This window comes from Halichoerus grypus, chromosome 2 (genome assembly GCF_964656455.1).
Source record: "Halichoerus grypus chromosome 2, mHalGry1.hap1.1, whole genome shotgun sequence".
Taxonomy (NCBI): domain Eukaryota; kingdom Metazoa; phylum Chordata; class Mammalia; order Carnivora; family Phocidae; genus Halichoerus; species Halichoerus grypus.
Genome location: NC_135713.1, coordinates 111,064,422 through 111,091,425, shown reverse-complemented (window position 1 = coordinate 111,091,425; position 27,004 = coordinate 111,064,422). Strand labels below are relative to the sequence as shown.

At 40.0% G+C, this 27,004-nt stretch overlaps 1 long non-coding RNA gene and 1 other non-coding gene across 2 annotated transcripts in view; one reads left to right on the top strand and one right to left on the bottom strand.

The window, feature by feature from the left end:
• Positions 1–27,004, bottom strand: part of LOC144381132 (uncharacterized) — a 364,233-nt gene that overhangs the window by 65,176 nt on the left and 272,053 nt on the right. The window contains exons 3-6 of the long non-coding RNA XR_013445811.1: positions 19,202–19,321; positions 18,030–18,109; positions 14,232–14,285; positions 10,062–10,158 (exon numbers count right to left, since the gene is read on the bottom strand). This is a non-coding gene — a long non-coding RNA (uncharacterized LOC144381132). The remainder of the gene's footprint in view (positions 1–10,061; positions 10,159–14,231; positions 14,286–18,029; positions 18,110–19,201; positions 19,322–27,004) is intronic.
• On the top strand, positions 22,772–22,872 carry LOC118518774 (U6 spliceosomal RNA). Its single transcript, XR_004908875.1, has one exon. It is a non-coding gene; the product is annotated as a U6 spliceosomal RNA (small nuclear RNA).

Here is a 27,004-nt window from a genome sequence, read left to right as displayed (position 1 = left end):
CCTCTCCCCCTGCTTGTGTTCCTGCTCTTGCTATCTCTCTCTCTGTCAAATAAATAAATAAAATCTTTAAAAAAAAAAAAAATAAAAAAAATAAAATAAAATAAAAATAAAAAAGATACCAAAATCCACTTTATCAGTTGAAGAATATTTTACAGTAAAAGAGAGACTTTTTCACTCCCTTTGCCACCCTCCAACCTTTCCCCCATCCTCCAAGAACTTTCCACACACCTAACCTTACCATTATGAAAATGCTACAGGAACCACTTAGCAAGAGGTTGCTTAGGAGAAACCTGTGTGAGAACATGTGCCCTTGTTTAGGTATGAAAATGTATACAAATAGGGAGACCCATCCCAACAATCTCTTCTAGAGGTGCACTCCCTGTTCTTTTAGGAGCATATTAATCACTTTTACTCTCTCCTAACTCCTAATCACTGGCGTTTTCAGTGTTGTCAAAACAGTGCCTGCCTACATTTGTTTTCTACTATTGGCATGTGTTCCAGGGAGTGTTTGTGAGAGAGGAACAGAACAAAAGATTGACAGCCTTGTGTTGACATTTTGGGGCTGTTTGGAAATGAGAATAATCCAGGTTCGATGTTGTAATTCCTCCTTTTATGGGCAAAAATAATGTCTCAGCATGAATGAGCACAACTAAACACACTGGGACACACCCCAGACACAGTATGCACTCCCGGAACACTCATTGTGCTTTTTGGTATTGCTGTTGTATGACAAAAGGCAGCAGACAATTTTTGCTTCCCCACTCCCAAATCTCCTGCCCCAATGAAATGAATAAAACACCAGACTTAAAGGGAAAAAATTCCCTGATTTATGTGTATCTTTCTTTTTTCTCTCCTTTTCAAGCCTACAATCCTAGTCACCACTCATCATAATAATTAATTTTTCATTACATAACAGATTTTCATTGATAAAATTAAAACAATACAGATAAAGCAAACTTCTCTGTGCCTACTCACCTACATTGTTCCTCAATTGTGTATACTTATCATTTATCCACTGTGTATCGTTTTAGAATTTCTCTAACCATATACATTCACATATATATTCAAACATAAGAAAGCACACATTTTGTTTGGTAAGAGTTTTTGTTTAATGCTTAAATTGTGCCATACTCTGTGTAGTGTACTACATCTAGTTTTTCTTACTTAAGTTGGACATATTTTTCATATTAGTACCCATTTATTGATCTCATTCTTTTTAAGGAAAGCATAATCTTCTACAGAATTGATGTATAGTAGTTTCTTTGATTATTTCTAAAAGATGGAAATGTGGATTATTGTTAAATTTTTCACTATTACAAATAATGCTATGATGAATCCCCTTGTACATACCTTTTTGGGCACCTGTGCTAATGTTTTGTCTAGCATAGGTTCTGTGAAGTGAAATTTGGAAGCTTAAGGGTAATAGCTGTTCCTTTAAAGCAATAATCAAAACTATCTGTCTCTATCTATCTATCCACTTAGTCAGCTTGGACTGCCGTAACAAATAACTAGACTGAGTGGTTTAAACAACAGACATTTATTTCTCACAGTTCTGGAGGCTGGAAAGTCCAAAATCAAGGTGCTTATAGATTCAATTCCTGTCAAGAGCCCTCTTCCTGGCTTGCTGATTGTCATTTTCTCATCACGTCTTTACAGAGTAGACAAAGAGTGAGCTCTGGACTCTCCTCTTCTCCTTACAAGGACACTAATTCCACCATGGAGTTCCCACTCTCATGACTCATCTAACCTAATTACCTCCCAAAGGCGCCACCTCCAAATACCAAAACATTGGGAGTTAGAGCTTCAACATACGATTGGGTGGGGCACAAATATTCATTTTATTATCTCTATCCATCTATCTACCTATATTTATCTATCTAAATAGGTAATAAAGGCCTATGGTTAAAAAAAATTCAAAGTCAGGATAAAATGGAATCATCAATCCAAAAGCAGGCACAAAAAAAGATGATGGATTTTAATTCAATCAATAATCACACTGTATGTGAATGGTCTAAATACACCAATTAAAAAACAGAGATTATCAGTTTGGACTAAAAGAACAAAGCAAGATTCAACCATAGGCTATCTAGAAGAGACTCACTTTAAATTTAAAGAGACAGATAAATTAAAAGTAAAGGGAAACAAACACTAATCAAACACTAGTAAAAAGAAAGCCAAAGTGCCTATATTAATATCAAAGTAAACTTAAGAACAAAGAATTATTACCAGTGATGAATGGACATTACATTATGATAAAGAGGTTGATTCATAAAAAAGACATAACAATCCTAGATGTATATGCAATTAACAAGACAGCTTCAACATACATGAAGCAAAAATTGACAGAACTAAAAGGACAAAAAGGCAAATCCACAATTACAGTTAGAGTCTTTAGCATTTTTCTCTCAGTCACCAATAGAACAAATAGAGTATTAGTAAGAATGTAGATGACATAAACAACACTGTCAACCAGCTTAACCTAATTGACAATTATAAGACACTTGGCCCAACAACAGCAGTATCTCAAAAATGTTAAAAGATTTAAATCATCCAAGGTATGTTCTCTGTCCATAATAGTATTAAAGAAGAAATCAATAACAGAAAAATATCTTTAAGATCCCCAAATATTTGACAGTTAAAAATATGTTTTATAAAACCCGTGAGTCAAAGAGGGAGTCACAAGGCAAATTGGAAAGTATCTTGAATTGAAAGGAAATGAAAAAAACAATAGATCAAAATTCGTAAATGTAGCTAAAGCAGTGCTTAGGGGGAAATGCTTATATTAGAAAGGTTACTGGGAAACTCGGAATTGAAAGGAAGCCTGAAGAAACAGAGTCACAACATGCAAAAACAAAGGATGAAGCTGTAACTAGCCCAGAGCCAATGTCACACTTCCCATTAGTCCTTTGAAGTGCCACTGCATCAGCTGAAGGCCACTGACCACCCCATGCTGCCTGAAAGTTTCTACTGGCTCTGGAAATTGACTCTTATCATCCCAGCTGCTGCCACCCATAATTAGAATGTTTCTTATTCTTTGTTCCTACTTTTTAGTATCTCCAACTCCCTCTTCATAGCCCACAGCTTATGGATCTGATTGGCTGGACCATATGTCTCTATCCTAGCTGCAAAAGTAATTGGGAGAGTGGCTGGCTTAAGTGTTTAGTTTCTATGATAAAAAACAGACTATTTCTCTCATAAAATTCTGGATCTGGAAATTATTAGGAAAATGAGTTAAACTTTTCCTGATATCACACCTCTGGTCAAAAAGACCCACACTTGAGAACAAAAGGTACACGGCATTTTAAGGAAGATTTCTAGATACCTCTCAGGATTTTTCAAAAAGGCTGAAATATTGGATCTTTTACCCCAAACATCATCCTAGCTCCACTCTTTCCAGTCTAAACAAAACAACTGGTGAGGAAAGAGAAGGAAAGAAATCAGAGTTACCAAGAATGCAGTGTTCATGTTGGGAGGCTATTTCTGGACCCCACCCAACAACTCCCATATTCTTTCCTTCATCCTCACTCGTACAAGGTTTCTACCAACCCTTCTTTCTAACTAACAAATGAAGGAGGTAGACACTTAAAGAACTATGGTAGAGTTTGAGAGTATCTGCAAGAAAAGAAGATTCATGTCTCACTTCCTGGCTGTCTGTGGGCCTTATGTGGTAGACAATGGGATATAGGACTTAAAAAGGAAATGAATGGAAGGTCTAAAATAAACTAGACAGAAAGTTTAATTATAACTATGAGACCTGGTGTCATTAAATAATGGTAAAGGAGATTATGACAGAGTACAGTTGAAAGTATTTATACCGATAACACTGCCTAGTTGCAGTCAACAGAATCCACTCTAGCTAGCTTTATCAGGAAGGGATTTATTTAGGGATATAGGAAGCTCATACAGAACCACTGATAAGATTGATAAGAGACTCCAGGCTGAGCTCTAAGGAACTGGCCTCAAGAGTTTCTGCCTTTGCCACAATGAAGACAAAAGCGAAAACAAAAAATCAGAAAGCTACCACACCTCTAAGACACTGCTTCTGCTGAGATGGGCCAGATGGATGCTCCAAGTCCTGCCTTTTTAAACAACAGTTCTAAATCAAAGTCTTTGTAGATATATCTTCCTTATGGAAACTATATTATATGTCCTCTTACTTGGGACATGGAAATGGTAATATAGTGTTGTTTATTATTCTACATGGAGAATGGATTTAAATTGTGGGATTAAAAGTTGAAAAAAAATGTTTAATAGATTTGGAGCAACGCAAAAGAGAATTTCTACTTTAGCTATTATTGAAATAATTATTTTATATTCACTATGTAAAAAATACTGGTTAAAGGAATATATAACATTGATCTACATCTTGATTTTTCTCACTTAAAATCTGCCTATACCAGTTACACATAAATCTGCTTCATTTTGTTAATGGCTATATCATACTCCATTGTGTGGATGGACTCTAATATATACAGTTCTCTAATGATAGAAACTGAGGTTGTTACCTATATTTTGCTATTTTTTAAAAAAGATTTTATTTATTTATTTGACACAGAGACACAGAGAGAGAGAGAGAGAGAGAGCACAAGCAGGGGTAGCAGCAGACGGAGAGGGAGAAACAGGCTCCCCACTGAGCAGGGAGCCTGATGTGGGGCTCGATCCCAGGACCCTGAGATCATGACCCAAGCCGAAGGCAGCCGCTTAACCAAGACTGAGCCACCCAGGTGCCCCTTGCTATTATTTTTTAAAAACTGCAGGGCAGATCCCGGCACACAGGTACCAACCCTCCATGATCAGGCCCCTTCCAAATGACAGACTGGCATTTTTTTGCTTTATTGTTGTTGTTGTTTTCCTGAATTAAATAGAAGGGAATTTTCCCCCCTTTCAAGTGAATGTACTATGTACTTTAAAACCAATTTTTGAATAAAGTTACAGCAATATAAACAGATTCATGGGAGGAGGTAGTTTTCACACCAGCTATCTTTGTGACCTCCAGCAAGGGACAAACTCTTTTGGGATTAATTTCATTATCTGTGAACTTCAAGGGTTAGACAAGGTGATTTCTTAGGCACAGCTATTAAACTGTGGTCCTGAGTAGTGTCATTGAGATATCTTATGTTGCTTTAACCTTTTAGACAAAAACTATTTGAAAGACCTAGAGGAATGAGACCCATGACTTTTTTTCTTCTTATGTCTCCATCCTTCTCATCTTCCCAGCACCAAAAGCAGCACTTCAAATATAGTAGATGCTTAGTAAATTAATTACTGAGTGATAGGGCGCTACCACCGAATGAAGTGCTCGTGGATAGATTTGGAATAATCATTTCCATGTCTTGCTCACATTTAGCTTCTTGAATGCTCATTTCCTAAGAAGCGCTATACTTCTTAATGGTTAATGAATTGAAGCACCCCTTCCTGATTCCGTTCTCTGTGAAGGAGCTACATGGTTTTTATTAATCAACTGGATTATTTTGTCTTGTAAAGTATGGTTTATCAGAATAAGTAATATGCTCCTTAAATTTGTTTTGTCAATATGTACTTTTTAATCCTTTGGAAACTTTGGAACCCTGAGGAACTCAAATCCCTTCATGGAAATCAGGCAAAACATGCTTGGAAGAATTTGTCTTTAATGAATATGAAAGCATTTTGCAAATGTCATACTTTTTTTCTGCTCTGTGACTGCAGACAAAATGCAGAGCCCTGGATCATGACTGGACAATGGGTTATAATGAGGTGGATAACCTTGCAACATAGCAAAAGCGGCAGAGGCTTTGTCAGGTGGTCCAGGGTGCAAATCACATCCAGCCTCACTAGCTATGTGGCCTTAGGGTAGTTTTTTGACCTCTCTGGGCCTCAAGTTAATTATACTTTCTTTGCAGTGCTATTACAAAATTTATAAGAGTATATGTACTATGTCTGTTATGTGTTAATTCCCAACTATGGCCATTGTTAATATTATTACTTATGCAGTAATGTTGAGAATATAAAAGACATTCAAATGGTGGACTGAACACAGAGCCACATGGAAGAAGGCAAGCACAGCCTGGACTAGGTGTTAGGGCTACCCTCTAGCTTCCACAAAGCTAGCTAAGTGGAATCGCCTGATAGCAACCAAGCAGACACAATCTTCAGGGGCTTATATCAAAACCAGTCATACTTTAATACAGTCCATAAAAAAACTGTTCACTGTCTCCTGGTGTAATCCCTATGGCCAAATTACTATCTGGATATTCATGCATAGGTACATGCACTATGTTGGCCTCCTTGTCTTTTACCCCATACAAACTACCAGCTCTGCATCCCTTCCTCTCCATCCCAACCCTGCCTTGGCTCTGGCTCTACTGCTTGTTTGCTGGATCCCTGCACTTGCCTCTTCTCCAGTCTCACTCCCCTACGAGTGCTTGTAAATCCTGCTGCCAGAGTAGTGGCTCCCTGCCTCCCTATTGTCTAAAGGATAAATCATATTCTTCTGTAGCCCATACAAAATCCACCACCATTTCTCCCATCCACTTCCAGCCTAACCTCCTATCACTTCTTGCCATCATCTCCCCCATGCCAAACTCTAGTTCCCTAAGAATACTGATGTATTTATAGGTCCCAAACACTCCATGTTCTGTACTGTACATGCAGTTAGTTCCTCCGGACTAGAGCCCTCCACTAACTTGTTCACTTGAGAAACACCTGCTGAGCTTTCACAAAGCTTTCCCTGATTCCTTCACTTGGCTTAGGTGCTCTCCTATCTACCCTATGCTCACCCCATCCTCCATACAAATCTTGCCAAAGCAATTGCCTTACTGCGGTGTAATGGTATGCCTGTTAGTTCTCCCAGAATTGGGGTATAAGGACCTTGCAAGGCTTCTTGATAATAAGAGCTACATGTATTCATATTTGTGTCCCTAGGACCTAGCACAACATCTGGCCCATCGTAGATGTTCCCTAAATGATGATAATCATTTAGGTATCAGTCAGAAATGAGTGGCTGCAAGTGATAGAATAGTTGACTAGGAGTAGCTTGAAAAAATAATGAGTTATTTTCCACAGATAACAAGACTTCTGGAAGCAGGTGATTACTAGTGTTTATTAACAGTGTTCATAGATGCCATTGGGGGCCTTGGCTCTTTCTTTCTTCTTTCAATCTATCCTCAACACAACAGCCAGAGTGATCTTGTTAGAATATAAGTCAGACCAGGGCACCTGGGTGGCTCAGTCGTTAAGCGTCTGCCTTCGGCTCAGGTCATGATCCCAGGGTCCTGGGATCGAGTCCCACATCGGGCTCCCTGCTCGGCAGGAAGCCTGCTTCTCCCTCTCCCACTCCCCCTGCTTGTGTTCCTGCTCTCGCTATCTCTCTCTCTCTGTCAAATAAATAAATAAAATCTTAAAAAAAAAAAAGAATATAAGTCAGACTACATCACATCTCTATTCACAACCCTACAATGATTTGCTCAGAGGAACATCAAAACCCTTACATTAGCATTTGAGGCCCCATCCAGTGTATGTCTGCTTTTCTTTTCTCTATAGTACTTATCACTATGTGCCATACTATATCTTTCACTTATTATATAGTATATATTATCTTTCTCTCCCATCACCACTAAAATGCAAACTTCAAGGAGGCAAATGATTTTATATGTTTTCTTCACTTCTGTATCTCTAGCAACTAAAATAGTTCCTGGCACATAGTGGACATTCAATAAATATTAGTTGAATAAATAAACGAATGGATCCTCAAGTAAAACCACAATGAGAAAGGAGAAATAACCAACACCACAGAAATACAAACAATTACAAGAGAGTATTATGAAAAACTATATGCCAACAAACTGGATAAATTCCTTGAAACATATAACCTCCCTGAACTGAAACAGGAAGAAACAGAAAATTTGAGCAGACTGATAACCAGCAATGAAATTGAATCAGTAATCAAAAAACCCCTAACAAACAAAAGTCCAGGACCAGATGGCTTCACAGGCAAATTCTACCAAACATTTAAAGAATTATACCTATTCTTCTCAAACTACTTCAAAAAACAAAAAAGGAAGGAAAACTTCCAAACTCATTCTGTGAGGCCGGCATTACCCTGATACCAAAACCAGATAAAAACACCACAAAAAAGGAGAACTGTAGGCCAGTATTTCTGGACATAGATGCAAAAATCCTCAACAAAATACTAACAAACCAAAATCAACAATGCATTAAAAAAATCATTCACCATGATCAAGTGGGATTTATTCCTGGGTTGCAAGGGTAGTTTGATATTTACAAATCAATCAACGTGATACATCACATCAATAAGAGAAAGGATAAGAACTATATGATCATTTCAATAGATGCAGAAAAAGCATTTGACAAAGTACAACACCAATTCATGATAAAAACCCTCAACAAAGTAGGTTTAGAGGGAACATACCTCAACAAAATAAAGGCCATCTATGAAAAACTCACAGCTAACATTATCCTTAATGGGGAAAAACTCAAAGCTTTTCTCCTGAGGTCAGGAAAAAGGGATGTCCACTGTCACCACTTTTATTACTCTACGTAGTAGAGAAAGAAAAGTACTGGAAGTCTTAGCCACAGCAATCAGCCAACAAAAAGAAATAAAAGGAATCCGAATCAATAAGGAAGAAGTAAAACTTTCATTATATATATATATATATATATATATATATATATATATATATAAAACCTGAAAGAGTCCACCAAATGACATACCCAATCAAAGGTCAGTATCGAAAATATATCAAGAACTGATACAACTCAACACCCAAAAAACAATCCAATAAAAAATGGGTAGAAGAGGGACGCCTGGGTGGCTCAGTCAGTGAAGCCTTCGGCTCAGGTCATGATCCCAGGGTCCTGGAATCGAGTCCCACATCTGGCTCCTTGCTCAGGGGAGAGCCTGCTTCTCCTTCTGCCTGCCACACCCCCTGCTTATGCTCTCTCTCTCTCTGACAAAAAAAAAAAAAAAAACTTAAAGAAAAGAAATGATAAAAAATGGGTAGAAGACATAGACATTTCTACAAAGAAGACATCTAGATGGACAATAGACATATGAAAAGATGCTCAACATCACTGTCAGGGAAATGCAAATCAAAACTACAGTGAGATATCACCTCACATCTGTCAGAATGGCTAAAATCAACAACACAAGAAACATAAGGTGTTGGCGAGGATGTGGAGGAAAAGGAACCCTCATGCACTGTTGATGGGAATGCAAACTGGTACAGCCACTGTGGAAAACAGTATGGAGATTTCTTACAAAGTTAAAAATAGAATTATCCTATGATCCAGCAATCGCACTACTGGGTATTTACCCAAAGAATACAAAAACATGAATTCAAAGGGAAACATTCACCCCGATGTTTATAGCAGCATTATCTACAATAGCCAAGATACAGAAGCAATCTAAGCATCCATCGATAGATGAATGAATAAAGAAGATGTGCTATAGGGGCGCCTGGGTGGTTCAGTTGTTAAGCGTCTGCCTTCAGGTCAGGTCATGATCCTAGGGTCCTGGGATCGAGCCCCGCATCAGGCTCCCTGCTCAGCAGGAAGCCTGCTTCTCCCTCTCCCACTCCCCCTGCTTGTGTTCCTTCTCTTGCTGTGTCAAATAAATAAAATCTTAAAAAAAAAAAAAAAAAAGATGTGGTATATAAGTACAATGGAATATTATTCAGCCATAAAGAAGAATGAAATCTAGCCATTTGTAATGACATGAATGGAGCTACAGAGTATAATGCTAAGTGAAATAAGTCAATCAAAGACAAATACCATATGATTTCACTCATATGTGGAATTTAAGAAACAAAACAAACAAGCAAAGGGAAAAAAAGAGAGCAAGACAAACCAAGAAACAGACTCTTCTAACTCTAGAACAAATACATGGTTACCAGAGGGGAGGTGGGTGGGGGAATGGGGTGAAATAGGTGAAGGGGATTAAGGAGGGCACTTGTTGTGATGAACACTGGGTGATGTATGGATTTGTTGAATCACTATGTTATACACCTGAAACTAATATTACATTATATATTAACGAACTGGAATTAAAATAAAAATATACATACATAAATGGATCTTCCTGTTCACTTTGCTTGGAGTTTTGGCTTTGTCTTCCTCTTTGCTTCCTCTTTGGTTGTTGCTTTCCTGACATCATGCCGATGTCTAAGGCAGAAAGAAGAGGAGATGGGAAGAGTGGTGCCAAACACATGGGTCCCTTCTTAGCAGGAAAAAAACAAAACCTTTTTCAAAAGTCCCAGTCTGACTCCAGCTTACATCTCACTGGCTCAGGTTATGTCATAAGCTTCTGCCAGCAGTGAGAAAGGCTAGGAAAGCAAGGCAATGTGGGCATATTGCTTTCCTGAAGAAACCTGGGTTGGATACAGAATAAGTAACTAATAGGGTCTACTGTAAAACTGCCGAATGAAGACCCCAAGCCTTAGGAACAGAGTAGGAATGCACCACCTTCTCCATGAATCATCTCTGTATCTCATCCATTCTTTTCCCAGATGGCCTGCCTCTCGCCACTGGATTAACATGAAAGGGGCAGGCAGTCTGTGGTCAGAAGCCCAGGGAGTTCATCAGAGATATTAGTGTCTGCTTCCTCGAAGCTGACCAGATAGCCAGCATATTACAGTGTTCAAATGATTGTGTCTCTCAGGCTCATAAGCATGCTTGGCCTGCTTATGGCATGCAGGCAAATAGGTTCTTCAGAGCCTCTGAACTTGGTCACCAATGACCAGCACTGTCTAGCCTCTGGGTCCTCATACTGTACATCGCTAAGGAAACTCTGGCAACAATTAAAGTGCCTAAGATGGGTCTAGTCACATAGAAATATTGATGCAATGTCCTCCAGGCTTGCTGTGTGATTTCCCTGGAAATAAGAGCCTTCTTCTGACCAGTGTACCTGTGCTGCTTACATCCTCCAGGAGGTAACTGAAACTCACTTGAACTAGGAGAGAACCGTGTGATGTTTTCTTGTATCTTGGGCCATGGTTCTCATGATATGTGTAGCAGAAGCCAGTCCAGGGAGAAAAGCCAAGTCAATAGAAGGTGCCAGGACCTTGAATGTTGAGGCCTGAAGCAAGGCATCATGATGAAAGTCCTTTCAGTTATTCCAGGTCTCACCGTGATTCTATCATGACACTTGTAACTTTGTTCTTCACTAGGTTAGGAGCCCCATGAGGACAGGGACTGTGCCCGTTATTTTTACCTCTAGCATGGTGGATGCTCAACAAATGGGCACTGAATGAATGAATGACAGATTATCTGAAAACAAGAGTATGACTGGAGGGTGGGAGGGAGTGGCTCGAGGGAATCCCATGTACGCTGTGGGCTGGACAGCACTCCTCCACAGCCTCTGCATTAAAATCAAAAGATTATACCCAACTTCAAACTTACTTAGATTTTCTTTTCTACGTTTGCTGACCTAGCTCCTTAACTTCAAGATTTTTTGTCCTTCGTTGCCATTGAAAAGAAAGGAAAAAAAAAAAGCCAGATTGTCCATAGAATTTGAAAAGTTATCAAATAGTTCAATATCAAGGTAGGTCACTCACAGTACAAAAATTCCATTATTCTGTGATTCCTCCTTAGCTTTTTAATGTGAGGATATTCACCATTCAGGGGAAGAGCCTTGATACAAGTGAGACTGTTAGTATAATCCCCAAACATCTCTAATTAAACATGATTTCTTTTTAAAAGTAATTATAGTGTCTTCAGTAGCTAATCTTCCTCTCATTTAATTAAAATATCTGTCATTTTCTCAGATGTGACATCTGAGCACAGAGTCCCAAACCTTGCTAAAAGAGGAAAGGCAGGGGCGCCACGGCGGTTCAGTCAGCTGAGCGGCTGGCTCTCAATTTCGGCTCAGGTCATGATCTCAGGGTTGTGAGACCAAGCTCTGAGTCAGGCTCTGCGCTCATCAGGGAGTCAGCTTTAGATTCTCTCTCTCCCTCAGCCCCTCCCCCTTCTCTAAAATACATAAATAAATCTTTTTAAAAAATGAATAAATAAAAGAGGAAAGGCATTTTCCCTGTATCATGTCCTGGAGTATTTCCAGGGCTTATAATGGTAGAAAAAAGATCCTCTCCTGTCTCTTATGTCAGCCAGTGGCATTCTGTCCAGACTGTTCCCATACACTCCCACTCCAACGAATTGCATTTAAAGAGAATACGTTCTTAACCTGAACACTCCATCTGATTTATAACATTTCTTTCCTGGCCGCCAAAAATAAGCAAGCAAGCAAGCAAGAAAAGCTATAATTATAATCCTTCACAATCATGACCATCCTTAGCCTTGGGAAGTTTGTCAGTGAGGTGGATGAAGAGAATTGCTTTTCAACTGTGCCATGTTAGATACCCACGTGGCCACTGTCTCTGCTATTGCTTCTTTCTGCTGGAAGAGGTGCAGGAAAGACAAGGTGCGTATGAAGTAACTGTCTATATAGGACTGTCCTATGTGATGTGAGGCCATGATCTGGCTGCCTCTTACAGTACAGCTTTTCATTCCAGGATAGCCCATTGTGCTGGCTGTTTTGGATGCAGCTTGGCATGAGCACAGAAAGTCCATACAACCACCCACAACTTGATCTACTAGTTGTGAACGGAAACTTTTGAACACGTTCCACCAGCTGTACAATGGTACCATTTATTACTTTATTCTCAGGGGAAAACATTTGCTGTGTGAATAATACCAGGGACTTATGTAAGCCTCTTCATTTTCAGGGAGCTTTATGGGTGTCAGCAAATTCACACAACACCGTGATAAGGTAGCAAGGCATTGTTATGCCTTCTTTACAGAGAGAGAAACCAGATCACAGCATCAGATTTTCCCAAGGCCACATGGACAATAAGGGGCATGGACTCATTTCCAGAGAGACCCAAACTCTTCTGCTAGAGATCACAATTTCCCACTTAGAGAAAGACTCCACAGGATTCTATCCTGGATCTAACACTTGAGGATAATTGCTCTGACTTTCAACAGTTCTAATGCTGCCTCATTCTTTGGTTTTGTCCAGATGGACAAAAAGGGAAAGACAAGATGGGGTACCCATATAGGATAGTGTGGAGGTTTGTCATCTCTCATATACCTTGTCATTGAGGAATTGTCCAATCTATAATCACAGGATCACGGGGGGAGGTGCTGCATATCCATAAAGCTCCATGAAGTAAAAAGGAAATTTTCTACAACATAGGATGGATTTGTTGATTTCAATTGTTACTTAGGAGATTGAGAAAGAGTCTTCCTTATCAGCTCTGGGAACATGCTAAATACCTCTGGAGTGGGTTGAATTGTAGCTTCCAAAAAAGTATGTACAAGTCCTAACCCTCATACCTGTGACTATGACCTTATTTGGCAAATGGGTCTTTGCAGGTGTAATTAAGGATCTCAAGATGAGATCATCCTGGATTTGGGGTGGGTCTAAATCCAATGACAGGTGTCCTCATAAGATAAAGGCAGAGAGAGATCTGAGATACAGACACACAGAGGAGAAGGCCATGTGAAGACAGAGGCAGAAACTGGAGTTATTCAGCTAAAAGCCAAGGGAATTTTAAGAGTTGTCAGCAGCCACCAGGAGCTAGGAGAAAGCCATGGAATGGATTCTCCCTTGGAGCCTACAGAAGAACCAACTCTGCCAACACCTTGATTTCAGGCTCTGGCCTCCAAAACTGTGAGAATAAATTTGTCTTTAAGCCACCTAATTTGTGGTAATTTGTAATAGCAGCCCTAGGACACTAATACATGCTCTTCAGCTTCTTCTCCCAATACTCAGAATCATATGAGTTTTAACTCAATTCAAAGCTAAAAGGTCGGGGTGCCTAGGTGGCTCAGTCAGTTAAGCGTCTGACTCTTGATTTCAGCTCAGGTCATGATCTCAGGGTCATGAGATCGAGCCCCATGTTGGACTCTGCACTGGGCGTGGAGCCTGCTTAAGATTCCCTCTCTCCCTCTGCCCCTGCCCCTTGCACACCCTTGCTCTCTCTCTCAAAAAGAAAAAGAAAAAAGCTAAATACATACAATGACAAATCTTTTAATGTGTGTGTGCCAGTGGTAGAGGGTATTAAAATTCTAAAATGGTTGAAAATTACTCTCCTAGATAACCAATATTAGTGATTGAAGAATTGGATTATCTTGACTTATTCCACTGTGAAGGTAAAAGGGACAACATGAAGAGAAGAAAAATCAAGAACCAGTGGAATGAATTCAAATTCGATCACAAAGCACCATAGTTTTCATACCTTATCTTCTTCAGGCCACTGCCCCAAGGAACACAAAGCAAAGCACAGTGTAGCCTTTAAAAATAATAAGGTTATAATTATTATTAACTTAGTAAAAATTTATTACACAACTTCAACTATTACAGAAATTCATAATGTAGAAAATATCAACCTCCAATATGGTACACCTTCCTCTAATTTTTTTCTCTCTAAATATATGAACACTCTCTGTCTCTCTCCCCAACCTTTTAAGAACTGGAATGGAGAGAGGGTCTGCAGGATAGCCTGGTGTCTACTAGACTTTTGGCCTAATTTAGTTGGATTAAAGGAATGCCTGCTGAGTGGTCCTGAATATAAGTCCTATTTCTTGCAAACCTTGGGTCAGGCACAAAACTCTGAGTACACATATCTGACGTGAGATTACACTTTTGGTTAGAACATAGATTGATATATTTTTCCTATTAAGGGCTAGATAGTAAATATTTTAGGTTTTGTGGGCCATATGGTCTCTGTTGCAACTAATGTCTGCTAATACAGTAGAAAATCAGTCATAAATGATATGCACATGAATGACCATGGCTGTTTTATTACTATTTTATTGCTGCATAACAAATGACCACAAACTTAGTGGCTTAAAACAACACTCATTTAGTAATTCTAGTTCTATAGGTCAGAAGCATAGGTGGGCTTAGGGTCTGACAGGCCTGACAAGAAGGTGTTGGCCAGAAGGGCTCTCATCTGCAGGCCCTGGAGAAGAATTTGCTTCCATACTCACTCAGGGTATTAGAAGAATCCTGCCCCTTGGAGTTGTAAGACTGATATCCCAGCTTCCTTGCTGCATGTCAGTGGGGGCCATTCTCAGTCCTCAGAGGCCTCTCTGAGGTCTCTCATAGTCTGTTCATAATATGAATGTTGTTCTCTTCCAGACCAGCTGGAGGACATCTCTAACTTCCTCTTCTATTCCCAGCCAGGGAGAACTCTTTACTTTTAAAGGGCTCATATGATTAGTTTAGGCCCATCTGAGTAATTTCCCCAAAGACTAACCCAAAGTCAACTGATTAGTAACCTTAATTATACCTGCAAAAATCCCTCTTACCATACAATGTAACCTAATCACAGGAGTGAAACCTCATTATATTCAGTTTTTGCCTACACTCAAGGGGAGGAGATTATACGGGGGGGGGGGGGGGGGGGAACATCACTGGGGTCATTTTAGGTTCTGCCTACCACAGCTGGGTTCTACTACAGCTTTATTTATAGACGCTTAATTCTGAATTGAGTAAAATGTTCACATCTAAAAAATATACTTTTTAATTCTTTTTCAACCATTTAAAAATGTACAAACTATTCTAAGCTTGTAAGGTTGTACAAAAACAGGCAGAGGGCTGGATGTGGTACAGGACCTGTGGTCTGCTGACCCCTGGGTTAGAGGATCAGATAAACAAACCTTACAGGAACACCAAAAGAGTAATTTTCATAATATCCCACAAAGTGCTTTCTTCACGGTAGGTATTCAGTGAGGGCATGAATGAACAAATACTGGGTTCCAGAAAAGACTGAGGAAGTAAAATGCACCCCAAAAGTCCTGGTATAGAGTCCGCTGCTGTGAGTAGAGTAAAAATAGTTTTACTTTTGAATATGAGACCAGGCATGACCTAGGGGAGGCCCAGGTGGCCCAGAGCTCAGACCAGAGCACCATTTTCCTTGGGCTCCAAAGAGAAAGCACTGTAATTACAAGGGTTATGTAACAGTTAAAGTCTACCCAGCACACTTTATCTTATCACTGGACTAAAAAGCCAAGCAAAACTCAGCAGTCTCTCTCTCAGATGCTGGACTTTGGATCAGAGGCTTGTCTGGCTGGGCAACAGTGCTATAGTCCAACTGAATGTCACTGCATTTCTTGGTAAATGAATAAGGTGGGAATGGCTTCGACCATGTTGCAAGTCAAATGCATAGAAAATACAGGGCCAAAGAGAAAATTTAGCACTGCTGGGTGAGATCTCTTATCCAGTACTAAAGAACCCATCTCCAGCATCTTCTAAGTGGATATATTCCCTGGGATGATGGGAAAAATCAGAGTATTGGCTGAGACCACATCAGAGGAATAGTATTCACTCTGGAAAATCTGGGAGAGAGTGTTCCAGTCCATAAACTACCCAGAACCCCAGATTCACAGAATGTTAGGATAAGGAGGAATCCGAGGGACCACCTGCTTCAACTCTCATGTGCGGAAAGAAACCAAATCTTGAGACATTAAATCACTTTCCCAAATGTCCCAAGCTAGTTGGTAAGAGCTTAGGAAGAGCCTATTTATTGTGATTCCCAATAAAATACTATTTGTGCTCCATCTTCTCTTCTTCATTTGTTCCAGGTCCTCACATTTTTGTGCTGGTTAGCATTTTGGCAAGAATTGTGCCAGAAAGTATTGTTCCTTGCTGCTCCTCCCACTGTCACAGCACCTCCCTGGGCTGTTGTCACTTTTTACCTTGTATTCTACAACCCTAAAGAAGGTGCTCCCTGCCTAGATTTTCTTAGGTCATTCTTTCCTGGTTGCTATGTTACATAACACATCCAGGCTCCTGGTAAAGAATCAGAGCCTTGAGAGCAGCCTGGTTTGGTTTGGATAGAGTCTAGTTTAGGTCAGAGCAATCCTTGCATTAAACATCAATATCCAAAGAAGACAGGAAGAGGTTTCTAAAATATTTATTTGTATTTCTAATTTATGGCTCAGTTTTCCTCAAAATGAAGAGGTCTGATTGCTCTGTGCCACCCTAGCAATACCCTAAATCTTTGGAGAATATGCTTCTTGTTGGATCCCCTAGCAGTGAAGGACATCTTTCCTTGTCCAACCTGTCCCCAGTTTTTTAGGCCCCCTGGGGTTTCTCCCCCATTCCATGTACTTAGCCCCATCCCCAGGCCTCCTGTACATCAGCTTTGGAGACCATAATCTAGGAGCGTTAAGTGCTGAGCTCCCACCAGGGAACTCTCTGGACTGCAATTCTCCAAAACCCTTCTCTCTTGCAAGGCCTCAGGATGGCTCAGGCAGGATCTCTAAAGGTTTCTGTGCCAGTGGTGCCCATCCTCCTTTTCTGCTCCTTGGTATTCCTCGGTCCTGCTTGCTATCCCTCCATAGCATGAGAGGGAAGTCATAACCTCTCATCAGCACAGGGTCCTTCCAGTTCTCCACCAAAATTATGTCCAGTTGTCTGCACCTTTCCCATCATCAGCTATGAGGATGTGGAGATTTTTGTTATATTTGGCACTGCTCACTGGGCTTTCTCTTCCTTTCACTGTTAAAACTCACTTGTTAGATCTGCTTTGCTGTGATTCTGATACTGTCTCTTGTGTCACCACTCTTAGCCAACTCACTCTTTTTGTCCCCCAGAGCCACTACTCATGAAGACCATGGACTAGCATGCCTGGGTAGGTTCAGAAGGCCCTGCACAATTGACATCATGAAGTCACCTACAGAGAGCTCCCTCTCTGCTAAGAGTTCCAGGAACCAACTCTGCTGTTTGCTTGCTCAGGTGGGGCCTCTGCCCCCACCCCCTACCCAGGGCACCATCAGTGGGGATTAAGAAGCAGTCTCTGTCCCCCCAGCCCTCCCCACATGCATCACAGATGTTTCTTGAGGAAAACTACTGCAGCCTCATGGCTGCCAGTTCTGAAGGTCCTAGGACCCCCATTCTGAGGCTCCTTGCTGGACTCACTGTCCTCAATCCTCTTTCTCTTTCCATTTTCCGAGGACGACTGCATTCATGCAATGAAAGCAATGCCTGTATTGTTGAAGCCATGGCTGTCTTCACACACAACACTGACCTTTCTCTTCTGGATCCTGTAACATGGGTCCTGAATATTCTGCTCCTATCTTAGCAGGAGAACTCCTGTCTCAGTTCATCCTACAGGAGAGATACAGGCATTTCCTGTTATTATTTTTGCCCAGAAGTGTTTTGAACCTTTCAAAAAAATCCTTTTCCTCTTTTATAAACAAAAATGCTATGCTCGACCACCCAGCAAAATCTTGACATGACCTTCCTAGGGGGATGAGACCCTGCCCCCATCAGGTGCTCCCTCAGAAGGCTCACTCACTGATGCCAATTCTCTCCAGCTAAGAGAATTTGTCAAACTTTACTTTGTTTACTTATGTTACAGGAATAGCAGACTTATATTGATTCTCAAGTTATGAAATTCTACTATAATATGAAACACCTTTTTTTTTTCGAAGTATACATACATTTCCTTCTAGAAATGCTGATACACATCCATAGGAACTTTATCTATTTGAAAAACAATGCTATAAGATGTCAGGGTAACAAAGGGAAGGTGTGAAGGTCACACAAAGAACAATTCTGTGGGACCCAGAGAGAAAAAGAAAAGAGTCTCATCATGAAACTACCTTTTTGAAAACTTTTCTGGCCAAAGAGTGTTCTCAGAAATGCGTATATGTTCTGTCTCAACCTGCACACCAAACCCAATAGGTTAGAAATAGCACATCTCTGCGTGTTATGCAATATACTGCCCAAATGAAAATAGTTTTCACCCCAACTCCAGAAAAGTCCTGCTTTATAAATTTCTTGTTTCTCATGCAATGTGTTCAATATGACGCTCTTCTATACCAGCTCATCAATTTTGTCAATTGACATTAGTAGATCCTTGAGAAGCAATGCAAAGACCTCCAATCCACAGAGCCTGACTACAGGCATATGTATGAACTCAGAGCTCCCAGCTAGGAGCAAGGAAGGGCTATATGTGTGTATTTTGGGGGTGGGAAGTGGGACCTGGTAGAATCCCAGAGATCACAGGTTGCAGGGCTCTCTTTGAACATGATCATTTTTAAACTTTGCCTCTCCCTGAGCAATAATGAGGTCGGAGATGCAACATAATCCCAGGGCATGAACAGGCATGAGGCTTCAATTGCTCCAGCTAGCAGAGGTTAAGAAAAGAATACCAATACGACAACTCCACAGACATATGGCACAAGGGATCATTACCCAGGCTGCTCAACTCTGCATGGTCTAATCTGCCTTGGCCCCATAAAGCACCAGTGTATAGTTTAACACAGCTGGACCCACTCTTCAGAAGCACGTTGCCGTGGCTAAGGTTGTGCTGACCTGAAAGAAAAGAAGAAAAAGAGATGGTATTAATGGCTCCCTTTCATGTCAACAGGATTTAATGAAAAAGGAACAGAGGGCTTAGTCGTTTTTCAATGCCCCCAAACCTTACCATGTATCCAGGATATTCTGGGTTCCATTTAGTATTTGATTTGAGTTTTAATTATTTTAGTAATAGACAAAGTAAAAGCTGAGTAAATCACATGCACTAAAATCCTGAAAACCTTTCCCAACCTAAAAACAGTCAGCAACTTTTCACCTACATTTTACATGAGGAAAAACGAATGTTTCAATGAAGTGTCCCAAATTCTTAGACGAATCAGAGATAAGAAGCTCCCACCAGCAACTTCAGTGTCACTGGCCCAATTCAGCAGTTTGGGCTTTGGCAGCAGTCCCACTGACAGGACAGAGGACTCTTTGGGAAGACAGGCGATTTGAAAAGCAAGTGTTATTTATAAATTATCTCCAGATGGGCCAGTTCCTACAATTCCTAAATTGCTCAGATTTTCAGAGTGGAAATTTTAATCATAGACATTTGAGGTTGATTTGGTCTAAGCTGGGGACAATTTTGAGAACTCAAATGACAAAAAGAAGGCGAATGAGTCTGTCCGGGACTGCTCAGGAGACTTGCCCTTGCTCACGGTGTCTTGGTTAATCAACACTTGCCTCCTGCTTTCCTCAGACTCCCAGAGGGGCCTTGCCCTTTGCACCTGGGAGGAACTGCTGAAAATATCCTCTAGGGAAGGAGCCAAACTGAATAGTTAATTTACTGTTAGAGTATATCTCGCCCCCCACACCCCAGCACAGGATAGGTATTAGAATTCCAGTGCTATCGGTTTCTCTCAAGTACTTCTCAGCATCAGGAGTTAGGTCTGATCTACACTTGGCCATCTCCATTGCTCTCTCCCCACACTTCCCTCCCTCCCCTTCCTCCTTTCATTCCTCCCTCTCTCAATCCCTTCTCTCCCTTCCTTTCTCCCTTCTATCCTTCCATTGTTTTTTCCATTATTTCTTCCATTTATCCAACAATTGTTTATTAAGCACTTACTATGTGCCAGGCATGGGGCTGGGTGCTGATCAGAGGTCAAAACATACTTTCTTCAGATACCAGCAGACAAAAAAATAGGACCTGAGTCCTCCCTCATCATAGAGCTTTGTAGAATCACATCAATTCCAGCACATGAGAGTCCATGTACGCAAAAGAAAAAAACTTTACCATTTCTACTTCTACCAATGATGAATTCAAGATTCTGAGGAAAGATGATCTGCCCAAGATTATAAAATTACAAATGAAGTCAGGGAGGGGCGGGCAGCTCTCTTAGGCCTCCAGACACAGTGGCCATGATTCTTCTGTGTGTATTTTTGGTTTAGCTGAGGAAAAAAGAAGAAACAGAGGGATGGTCATGTGTTACCAGGCCTATTCAATGGACGACAGCTGAAGGAATGGCTTTAAATCATAGTCAATGCTGGGCTCAAAGCAGACATTTAGACTTTAGAATAAGTGATCCAGAGGATCATTAAGAAGGAACGTTCATTATTTCTCAGGTTCATCGACTTGTATGGATAAAATACATAAAAACTGGACAAGAACAGTTACCTAAAGAAAAAATGACTGAGATAGCAAGGAAATCATAGCAACATAGGTAATATAGGTATGTTATTCATTTGGAAGGCTAATTGCTGGCATCATACATGCTTGTATAACTGATTTACAAATTAATTCTCTAGGAAGAATAATACAGCGGTTATTCTAGCAATGATGATTGCCACAGATACAAGAATGCAATAATGAAGAAAGTAGGACAAAGAGAGGTAGCCCAGGGGCTTTCAAACTCTAGTACACATCAAAATTACCTAGAAGGCTTGTTAAGACATGCATCAATAAATAGGCTCACCCCAGAGTTTCTGATTTAGTAGGTGTGGGGTGGGGCCTGAGAATTTGCATTTCTAGTAAGTTCCCAGGTGGAAATTGATGCTGCCCCTCCATCTGGGAACAAAGTGATAATCCTGAGTTAGAGACCCGCTTGGGGAAGAGCATGAAAGGGCATGGCATGGGCAAAGATGGGTGCAAGAGGCACATGACTGAATGTAGTGGGTATCCAATGTTGGGACTTTGAAAAAGGATGTGGATGAGGTCATAGAGAACTCTGAGAGCCAAGAAAGAGAAGGGAAGGGAAGGGAAGGCAAGGGAAGGGAAGAAGGGAAAGAAAAGAAAGAAAGAAAGAGAGAGAAAGAAAGAAAGAGAGAGAGAGAGAGAAGAAGAAGAAAGAAAGAAAGAAAGAAAGAAAGAAAGAAAGAAAGAAAGAAAGAGAAGGAAGGAAGGAAGGAAGGAAAGAAGGAAGGAAGGAAGGAAGGAAGGAAAATTTTTTTAAAGCAAGAGAGAGACATTAAATGTTTTGATGAGAAGCATAGTGGATGTCACAACCTGTGTTTTGGAAAGATAACTAGTGACAGGTGAGGGGTTTGGGTCTCTTTGAAAGCAGAAAAATTTGGGCAGAATCTGTGGCTATTCTGTATAATTTCTTGATACAGTAAACTGAGAGATAAATTAAGTGAAATGATACAAAATAAATGGAAATAATTAAAAAAACAGTATTATAATCTAATGACATAATGCTATTGATTTATTATTAAAATATATTTTTAATTTAAGCAATACATATACTTTTTATTAAGATTTTAGGAATTACAAAAAAGGAGAGGAAAAAAATCAGTCATCCATACTCCCACCACCTCCACACAACCTCTAGTAATTTTTTTTAAAGATTTCTTTCTTTTTAAGTTTATTTATTTTTTTAGTCATCTCTACACCCAACGTGGGGCTTGAACTCAAGACTCTAAGATCAAGAGTCACATGCTCTTCCAACTGAACGAGCCAGGTGCCCTAACCAATAGTGATTTTTTAGTGTATTATCTCTATTGTCTCTTCTTATGTCCAAGAGTATTTTGTTGTGTTGTGACCACAATACAGATAAAAGTTTTTTCCTACCTTATTTTATACACATTATTTTCTTAAATCATTGTAAGCTTTTGCTAAACACAATTGCCAAACACATACGCTACAGCAGATACTGCTGTTTACCTGTCTAATAGTCCTATTCCAGATTTTCCCTGCTGGCTGAATCCAATATTTTTTGGCCTACACCTCCCTTACTTGACGTAACTAAATCTTCATTAATATAAAACAGTCAAGGTAGTTCTCTCTTAACCAGTAACTGATGTAATAGCTTTCTTTCAGAAAGTGGCAATGTTTTTTACTTTGACAGTCAAAGTTCTCTGTGACTGTAGTAGTTTGAAAAATGGACCCCAGAGCTATCAGATCCTAATCCCTGGACCTGTAAATGTCACCTTATTTGGAAAATGGGTCTTTCCAGATGTCATTAAGTTAAGGATCTTGCTGGATTATCTGGGTGGCCCTAACTGCCATCACCAGTTTCCTTATAAGAGAGAGGGTTTCCACAGCACACATGCCAAAAATGGAATACTATAGAGAAGATAGCATGGTCCTGCACAAAAATGACAAGCGAATTTGTGAAAAGTTCCACATTTAAAAGAGAGAGAGAACCAAAGGGAGGTTTCACACAGGCACACAAAGGAGAAGGTGATATGAAAATAAAGCAGAGACATTTGAAGACTGGACTGAGGTGGCCACATGCCAAGGAATGCCAACAGCCCCCAGAAGGTGGAAGAGACAAGGAATGGATTTCCCCCTAGAACCTCCATAGGGACCACAGCCCTATCAATGCCTTAATTTTACTGATTTTGGACTTGTGGACTCCAGAACTGTGACAGAATAAATTTCCATTGTTTTGTATCACCGAGTTTGATGTCATAAGAGCTGCAGACAACTAACACAGTAACTTACTCCAAATAATTCTTGAAATGTTCTGTCCCAGTTCTGGTCAATAAGACATGGTCTATGAAATAGAAGGTTCTTCTTGGAAAGATTTTCTTGCTCTTAGAAAAAGAGATGTGGGGGGAGGGTAGTCTAATTTTTCTACTGGATGTTATTGCATCTACCTATAACATTAGAACTGTGGCAACCATCTTGTAACTATGAGGCAGGTGAGCCTGAAACAAGCCAATGAGCCAAAGGTGGGAGAGCAGAAAGATGGAAAAAACCTTGGGCCTTTGATGACATCATCAAACTGCTTTAATTAACCAGCCCTGGGACTTTCCTATTATGAGATTTCTTCTTACTCAAGATAATCTTCTTACGTGAGATTAATGTGATTTTTAGGCTATCTTTAGTTAGGTTTTTCCTTACTTTCAGCTGAAAGCAACATACCAGATGCATGCATCAAATGGGTTACACCATAATTAAGAAACTGGCCAACTAGGGGCCTGAAAACTACTGCCCGACTTTGTAAATAAAGTTTTATTGGAACACAGTCTCACTCACAGTCTGCTGTCGTTTTTTGAGCTACAATAATAAAACTGAGTAGTTGTGATGGAGATCGAATGGCCCACAAGCTTAAAATGATGCTATCAGGCCTATCAAAGAAAGTTTGCCAACTCCTGCCATTCTTGAACACATCCATTCCTTTATTGTTGCATATTGTTTTTCTAGTTTCTCTGAAAACTGTCTTCTTTACATACATTTAAAACCTCTCACTTGACCACATTGCTGCATACACACCAAGTGCTACACATGGACAAAGGGTTCAATAAGAAAATAAATAACACACTCATGGAAACAATTTACAATCATCTCCTACTTCATCTGTGATCTTACCAGAGTTGACCAATGGTTATGATTAACATGTGAGACTGCATTTTCCACATATAAATAAGTACAGGTGATTACAAAAACTAATTCAAAACTGTAGCCTAATCTAGAAGAAAAACAAGAAAAAAAGCTTTTCTTTCCCCTTTTTAAGTTTAAATCAGCCAAACTAAACTTCCTCCAGGGCTGAATGATGTTGGTGGGATGTACATCACGGTGAATGTTATTACAGCTGAGAGAGAAGGGCCTGAGCAGTCTCCAGTAGGCCAGCCTGAAGATCCCACTTTATGGTTGCAATCCTGAGCAAGGAGAAAGCTACTATTCAGTGACTAAGGCAGGACTCAAAGCTTGTCATGTAAATGGAGCCAATTGTATATTTAATTGATGTTTTGACTCCATGCCACATTCGCTCCCTCTCAAAGAAGAAAAAGATCATTTCTTTTTAGCAGGTTCCCCACAATGCACTGCACTCTGAAGGCACCTTCCTTTAAATGATCTGCGTGGCAGGCAGTCCTGAGGTTAAATTTGTGGCTGCACACAAGCAGGTTGCAGGAGGGAGTCGCTGACCAAATAACCTTTTGAACTTTGTGGGAAGGTCAAGCTGTAGCTGCTCCGGCCAAACATTTCTACTTGCTTCCTTAGGAGCTGCTCAGGAGGCTCTCGTTGGGTGCAGAAAGAACAAAATTTTCACATCTCCTAAGTTCTTCTGGGGGCTTGCAGGATGCCCCCTGGGGCAAAACGCAAATAAACGGGCAAGGTGCATAATCTGAATAATCTTTGAGGATGAGCCAAGCCTTGTCCTTTTGTCAGGAGGAATCATCTAGAACGAGTCTGGCATCTTGGAGAGAGTCCAGAGTAAACAGCCCCTGAAGGCAATGCTCTGTAAATGCCCAGGATCTGGCTGTGCTCTAACATACACACACACAACACTCACTCGCTCACTCACTCACTCACACAATGCAATGTGCAGCAAAAACACCACCACCAAATCCTCAGGAAAACAACCAGAAAACCATTGGCTGCAGTGTGCCAGACTCAGAGAATGGACAATCAGAGGCAGAAAGTTTCAAGTCCATGAATATTCAACAAGAATCAATGAAAGTCCTTTTGGAAAGCTCCCGATTGGCACTTCCAGCCTATTCCACAGTTACCTTCTTTCCAAAACATCTGATAGGGAAGCATTCTACTTCCTTTCCCAAAGAATGCTGGACGTGTGCTACATTTTCCATATCAACCGTGGAAAACAATGACTCCCCCTCCCCGCCCCATTTCTTAACTGAGACAGATACTAAATCTGTGACTGAGGAAGCACACATTTTATTGAAGGCTTTTAGCTCTTATAAGATTTAAAGTAATAATGACAGTTAATAAATAACTACAGTAAATAAAAATTTTTATTTAAGAAGTTAGTATAAGAGCACTTAAAACTTGAGCATCTTGCCTTTTATAACTTCAAAAGGTTTGATACATGTTGTCTGCTAGCTCACATAAATTTCAATATAGAGCCCTATCAAGTGAGCAGGGATAGGGGTTCTTTATTTGATAGCAATGGAGGCTCAGAGTTAACAAACGACTTACAAAGGTTGCATTGTTTTCTTTTATCCAGGTTTAATGATCATTATTAAAATCATCTATGCTTCTAAATAAACATAAAAACTTAGAAAATTTTAGAAAATTGTTCTCATAATTAACAAACAAAACAGAACAAACTTCCAACCAAGCCTGTTTGGCAGGAAAGTGCAGGCTTTACTGTCAGGCAGATGTACATAGCTACCTGGGGCTTCAGAAAAGCTACCTGGCTCTCTCAGTCTCATTTTATCATCTGTAAAATAGGCATAACAATATTTACCATGCAGGATTGTTATGAGAATTAGAGACAAAATACTCAAAGCCCCTGGAATATGTTAGAGCCATAATAAATGGTAATTATTCACATTTGGAGTATTTTCTTTCAAGGGGGTATTAGGTATCAGTTATTTGGATTTTACATGTAATTAAAAATATATTTTATATACAGTGTTCTATCACATTTACAGACATACACTCTTTATACACAAACTCTTTATAGACATACACTGCAGAATAGAAAGTGCATATGCCTTCTTCCACCTAAACAATTCCCATTGTCAGACATACATGTAGTTTCCCACATCCACTCCTACAAATAACGCTGTGATTAAAATCTTCATGCTAAAGCTTCATCTGCATTGAATTCTCAGGATCAATTTCCAGAATTAGAATTACTAAGTCATTGGCCAGCGATCCTGGTGTTCTAATTGCTTTCTAAAAGGATTATAGTAATGCTCACAAGCAAAAAGCAGTTGAGAAGAGGGTTTGCTCACCTCACCCTTACTACTCTCTGCCTCCATCCCTCTGGAAATCTGTGAAAATGTGATCACAAAGAGAACAATTTTCTGCTTTTGATTTATATTTCCTTGATTACTAGTGTGGTTGAATTTTTCCAAATATTTCTTAAGTGATTTGCAAATTGTTCTTTTCTTTTCCCATTTTTGAAGTCTTAATGTTTTTCCTAGAGATCTGTATGAGTTCCTTACTTATATGAAAAATGTTAACCTTGCTGAGTGCCACCTCAACCAAATGGGCAGGGACAAACAAGGCAGAAATGACTGTAAGAGAAGGACAATATTATAGGTCAATGACGAACCTACTGCGTTCTCAGTAGAACTGGGTCCCCTGATTTCTTCAATCCTCTGAGGCTGTACAGCATCCAGAAAGTAAGAAAACAAGAAGACAACCAAGTCACTAACATGTTTTGAATACTAAATGTGACTCTTCAATGTTTTATGCATCAAATATTTATTGAGCAACTATTCCATGTCAGGTTTTGTCCTAAATGCCAGGGATACTACAATGAAGAAAAGAGACAGGGTCTCCAGTTTCATGGAGCTTATTTATTGAATGTTTCCTAAATGTCAAGTGTATTTCCAGAGGCCTTC